Source organism: Glycine soja, chromosome 18, assembly GCF_004193775.1.
Source record: "Glycine soja cultivar W05 chromosome 18, ASM419377v2, whole genome shotgun sequence".
In the NCBI taxonomy this organism is placed as follows: Eukaryota; Viridiplantae; Streptophyta; class Magnoliopsida; order Fabales; family Fabaceae; genus Glycine; species Glycine soja.
In genome coordinates this window covers 24795230-24801986 of record NC_041019.1, presented here as the reverse complement: position 1 = coordinate 24801986, position 6757 = coordinate 24795230, and positions in this window count along the sequence as shown.

Genomic DNA, 6757 nt, shown 5'->3' with positions numbered 1-6757 from the left:
TTCTATAATTGGTGCCTATTTTATACCAATCATAGGTTTGAAATTTCAATTGAAAATTATTGTGAAAACAAGTTCCAAAACTAGAGGTTTCTTGAGGTTTTTTTTTTTAGTTTGTTTTACTCTACTCTAGAGCCATTCTAAGTTTCTCTTTGAGTCCTAGCTTGCTTTTATGTGCTTTTCATTGCTTTAATTGTTGAATAGTCCTTGAAAATTTGTCTTGTTAAAACTCTATTGGTTTAGCTTTCATTTCATTTTTTTGGTCTTTGGTTATTGCTTGTCTCTTTGTTTCCTTGTTTGTGAGTTGCCATATAGGGAATTGGAAAGGAGGATTGGTGTCATCCCTTGAAGAATTTGAGTCAAGAAGCAAGGGAAAATCACCTTAAGAGCTATTGGACTAAGAAGCACTCCAAATTGAGTGAATCACCAAAGAGAGAACAACCACCAAAATTGAGGACCTTTTTGTAATTTTGTAATTGACAATTTACTTACTTTCATTGCTTTCAAATTTTGTAACAAAAAGGCCTTTCATTGGAAGTAAGTTGGGAGCCTCTAGTAGGTCACCCTACTTCCATTTGTGTGTAATAATTTAAGGCAATTTTCCCTTAGGATTGTGAATGTTTTGTTGGGAACCTTAAATGTGGTCATCCAAATACTCTTAGGATTTGCCTAGTTTACATTTCTTGCTTACTTTCATAACTTATTTCCTTTACCTTCCATTGTTAAACCGCCTAGATAGCTTGCCTTTTACCAATTAGTTTTTACCTTATCTTTCACACCTCTTTTAGTGTTTATTTTGGCTAGTTTCAACCATAATTTCTTTTACCTTTTGTTTTCAAATCCCCAATGAGTCTTCATTCTTCATCTAGTATTAATGGTGAGGGTTCTACTACTAAGGACCCCTTGTATAAGATATTAGATGAGTTGAGATCCCTTAAGTTGTGGAAAGAAAAACAAGAAAGAAAAGAAAAAGGAAAAAAAAGAGTGGAAGAAATAAGTCAAGATGAAAAAGAGAAAATAAGGGAAGAAGAAAGAAGGAAAATACTAAAAGAGTTAAGAAAAGAAAAGCATGCCTCTTATAGTAGTCATAACTCTTGCAAGAGCCTAAGTGAAGAACTTCGTGACTATTATGAAGGAAGGCATAGGTAACATCTTAGATCTCACTCCCATATGAGAGAAAAGGAAAGAAAGCCTCAAGAGGCTAACATTAACCTCCCATACTTTCATGGGAAGGACAATGTAGAGGCTGACTTAGATTGGGAAATAAGGGTAGAGCAACAACTTAAAAGGAAGTCTACTTCAAAATCTTATGGCTCGCACTCTTATCCAAAGAAAGACCAAGGTCAAGGCATCTTCGGGGTGACTCCTTCTAAGCCCAAAGATGATAAGGGGAAGACAATAGAAAATCAACCCCTTAAGGCTAGTATGCAAGAGAAGACTAACTCTATGAAGTGCTTTAAATGTCTTGGAAGATGACACATTACTTTTCAATGCCCCACTAAGAAAACCATGATTATGAGGGGCCAAGACATTTATAGTAGGCAAGATGAGGCTACTACTTCACCTTCCTCTAGTGAAAGTGAAGAAGCAAAAGGGGAAGAATCTAGTGAAGAAATCTACCCCCAAGAAGAAGAACAACCTTTAATGGTTAAGGAGGAGAGTAAGGAGGTAAGTGTCTCCTCCAAGAGGTTAGCTAAGAAGGAAAGACATTTTGAAATAAAGACAAATATTAAAAAAAATTCCCCTCTTAGACAACCTCCACATTTTTTCCTTTGTAAAAAGACACTTGTTAGCATTGCCACACCTCTTAGGCTTGAGTTTATTCCTCAAGCAAAGGAGTTGTTGGATGAGGGTTTGGTTCGCAAGAGCTTAAATTCTTGTGCTTTGTTGGCGCCCAAAATAGGTATTATTAGGCACTAAATCCTTATGATAGGTGGTACGATGAATGTGTTGAGTGGTGCAACCCTCTTTTGTAAAATAACTCATGCACCCAACATCTTCATGATTTGTGTACATTGGGACTCATTAGGTAGGTTTGTTCTTATTTTTTGTTTCAATACAAACTTAGGTACTTATATGGGACACCTTAGGTTTGTCATACTTTTTGGTAGGAATAATCAACATGAAAATACAGAAAAATGTATGTTTTATTGCATTACTTTTCTTAATTTTTTAAATAGTAATCAAGGGGTTCCCATGAATTCTAAGAGAATAAAGGTCATTCCTGAGTGGCTCACTCCACCAAGTATAAGAAAAATTTGGGGCTTCCATGAGTTAACAAAAGTTTTACAAAAGGTTTGTCCCATATTTTTCTATACTTGTAGCACCACTCATTGAGTTGGTGAGGAACCATGTTCCTTCATGGGAAGATGCCCAGGAAATGGGTTCTCAGACCTTACCTTACTTCAACATACCAAACACCACTAATACATATGTTTTTATTCTTTTTACAGGTGTTGAGGAAAAAAGCCCAGAGTTTGAAAAACCTCAGGATTTCAGGTCAAATCCTTTTCAAGGGAGAGGGAATGATGCAATCCTACCCCACAAGGGCATTGGATAGAAGACTCCAAGAAGATTGGGCCAGAGATGCAAGAGAAGGCCTTAGGGTTCTCATGAGCCTTAGGGTAGATTTCGGGCCCATGGGCTAAGTATGAGCCTGCTTATCTTTGTAGTTATTAGATTAAGGTTTCATTATTTTTGGGCCTTGTATTTAGGACTCCATAATATAGGTAAGGTACCCTAGAAATATAGGATTTTTCAGCCCTTGCATTTTAGGGCACCTAGACTAGTTTTTGTATTAAGGGTAGTTTTGTAATTTAACATGCACTAAGTGAATATTTGATTGTGTAGCTGGAAATAAATTTAATTGAATTGGTTGAAGCCCAATCCAATTAAATTTTAGAGGGGGAGGTGAACATTTGCTTACTACACCCCATTGTCACATCATATAGTCACACTTTGTGCATGTCCTTCATGCTTTACATGTCTCATGACACCTAACCACACTTAGTGGAGAATCTTGGAATTGATCTTGGATTAGTCGGCTAAATCATAACTAAAATTCATTAATCATAATTAGTGAAATTTTGGCTCCAAAGTTTGGCTCCACAAATTCAATTTCAAATTCAAGTGAAATTTGAATTGAAATTCAAAATTTCCTCCAATTTTGTGTGACACTTAGGCTATAAATAAAGGTCATGTGTGTGTATTTTTTTCAACTTTGATCATTTGAAAATTAAACTTCAGATTTCAGAGCTCTCTTAGAGCACAAAATTTCGTGCTCTTCTCTCCATCTCCCTTCATTCATCTCCTTCTTCCTCCAAGCTCTTATCCATGGCCTCCAATGGTGGTGAGCTTCTTCTAGACTCATCTTCTCCTTGAAGTGGTGTCTCCTCTCTCTCTTCCTTCTCCATTCCGCTGCCATTCATCTTCCAAGAAGCAAAGGAATCCATTGATGAAGAAGATCCTAGGCCTTCAAGCTCCAATGGAGCTTACATCACATTTCTTTCAAGCAATCAAATCCAATCATTTTTGTTTCAAGCATAGAAAGAAAAAAGTGCCTCCTTGACAAGGCATCCGCAACAATATTTCCTTTTCCCTTTTTATGTTTTATAACATAAGGGAATTGCTCAAGAAATTCCACCCATTTGGCATGCCTTTTGTGTAGCTTGCCTTGTCCCTTTAAGTATTTTAGGGACTCATGGTCACTATGGATTGCAAACTCCTTGGGATAAAGATAGTGTTGCCATGTTTTCAACGCTCTCACTAAGGCATATAACTCCTTATCATAAGTAGAATAGTTAAGGGCCGAACCACTTAATTTTTCACTAAAATAAGCAATTGGATGGCCTTCTTGTAACAATACAGTCCACATCCCAATATTTGAAGCATCACATTCAATTTCAAAAGATTTTGAAAAATTTGGCAAAGCAAGTATGGAGGCATTGGTTAACTTTTGCTTAAGAGTATTGAAAGCTTCTTCTTGTTTCTCCCCCCATTTGAAAACAACATTTTTTTAATTACCTCATTCAAAGGTTCTGCCAATGAACTAAAACCCTTCACAAATTGCCTATAAAAACTTGCTAGGCCATGAAAACTTCTTACCTCGGTCACTTTTTGGTGTAGACCACTCTTGGATAGCCTTGACCTTTTCTTCATCAACTTGAACCCCTTTGGAACTCACTACAAAACCAAGAAACACAACATGGTCTTTGCAAAAAATGCATTTTTCAAGGTTAGCATACAATTGTTCCTTCCTAAGCACACACAACACCAATTTTAAGTGTGGAACATGCAAATCAAGGGTTGTGCTATAAACAAGGATATCATCAAAGTACACCACTACAAATTTACCAATGAATTCTCTCAAAACATGGTTCATTAATCTCATAAAAGTGCTTGGTGCATTAGTCAAACTGAAAGGCATAACTAACCATTCATATAATCTATATTTAGTTTTGAAAGCGGTTTTCCATTCATCTCCTTCTTTAATCCTTATTTAATTGTAACCACTTTTCAAATCAATTTTGGAAAAGAAACAAGCACCATGAAATTCATCAAACAAATCATTAAGTCTAGGTATTGGATACCTATATTTAATGGTAATATTGTTTAAAGCTCTACAATCGGATCACATCCTCCAAGAACCATCTTTTTTTGGAACCAAAATTACCGAGACAGCACATGGACTCATGCTATCTCTTATCCATCCTTTACCAATGAGTTCTTCCACTTGTCTTTGGATCTCCTTGGTCTCTTGAGGGTTACTCCTATAAGCTGGCCTATTAGGCAAAGAAGTTCCCAGCATGAGATCAATTTGATGCTCAATTCCCCTTAATGGTGGCAACCTACTTGGAACACTTGATGGAAACATATCCTCAAATTCCTGTAAAAGAGTTTTCACACTAGAAGGCAATTCAAAGTTGTCAAAAGTGTTAGTGGTCAAAACATAATTTTTACAAATCAACAAGTATAGGGGTTGTTTTGAATGAAACAACCCTTTGACTTCTCCTTTTGTAGCTAGAAAATTCTCCCTCACTTCAAGTGTTTCACTCATCTTTTTCCTCTCTTGTGTTTTCTTTTTTTTGTCCTCACTTTTTGAACTCTCAAGTGTTTGGCTCTCTTTTTCTTTTTCTCTCTTTTCTTGAAGAATTTTCTCTCTCATTTTTCTTTGATCCTCACACACTTCTTGTGGACTCAATGGTTTGAGCACTATCTTTTTGCCTTGATACGTGAAAGAGATCTTGTTGGTGAAACCATCATGATTAGCCCTCTTATCAAATTGCCATGGTCTCCCCAAGAGTAAGTGGCTGGCCTCCATAGGAACAACATCACAAAACACCTTATCATTGTACTTTCCAATGGAAATATCCAACTCCACTTGCTTCCTTACTTGCACCTCTCCATCCTTACTAAGCCATTAAAGCTTATACGGCCTAGGATGTGGTCTTGTGACTAAATTCAATTTAGACACAAGTCTTGCACTTGCCACATTGGTATAACTCCCTCCATCAATGATCACCATGCAAACTTAGCCATTGATCAAACATCTAGTGTGGAAAATGTTTTCTCTTTGACTTTCCTCCATAGATTTCAATTGATGGCCAAGTAACCACCTAATCATCAACAATTCTCCCTCCGGTGTTTTCTCTACTTCCTCCTCATCATACTCACTCTCTTCTCCCTTTTCAACTTCGGACTCACTAATGTAATCTCCATCTCTAAGAATCATGGATTTCTTGTTAGGGCACTCATATACATAATGTCCCAAGCCTTGGCACCGAAAACACTTCACATCCCGGCTCTTTTTTGAGGATTGTTCTTGGAATTTTGGAGGAGTTTTTGATGGTATAGGTACTGCATTAGAGGTGGCAGCCCCTTTACTCTTGTCCTTCCAACTAGTAGAACCATAATTAGTGGAACTCCTTTTGGCCACACCTTTCCTCTCCAATTGTTGCTCTACTCGGATTGTTTTGTGAAGCAAATCCTCCATTTCAACAAATTATTGTAGCTCAACAACATCACAAATATCACTATTTAAACCACTAAGAAATCTAACCATAGTTACCTCTTCATCCTCTTCTATCTTGGCTTGAATCATGAGCACCTCCATTTCTTTATAGTATTCCTCAATGCCTTTGCTACCTTGGGACAACTTTTGAAGTTTGAATTTTAAGTTCCTAGTATAGCTTGCCGGCACATACCGCTTCCTTATGATCCTTTTCATCTCAACCCAAGTTTCCACCAAAGGCTCCTCATTTCTAGCTCTCTCCCTTTGCAATTTGTTCCACCACATAAGAGCATAATTCGAGAATTTTGTAACTGCTAGCTTCAATTTTTGGGCCCCTTCATAGGTGTTACATGAGAAGATATGCTCTATCTTGAGTTCCCACTCCAAATATGCCTCTGGATCACTTTTCCCTTTAAAGGGAGGAATGTTGAGCTTAACTCCTTCAATTCGGTTTAGCCTTGGACCACCACTATTTCCTCCTTTCCTTTCTTTCTCATGACAAAAATCTTTGTGCCCCATCCAATTAATGTTCACCACCACCTGACATATTCAAAATAAAAATAATAATGGTTATAAAGAAAATAAAACCTCACCACACTCAAGTGTATCTCTCAAATATGACTTTTTTTTTAAAAATTTTGTGCACACTTGCCTTTTCGACTCTAGAATTCTCCTTGAGTTCTAAAGCAATTCAAGAGAAAGTTTACACAAAGTTCAACCACCAATTTGTGACAAGGAAAAGGCTTAGGG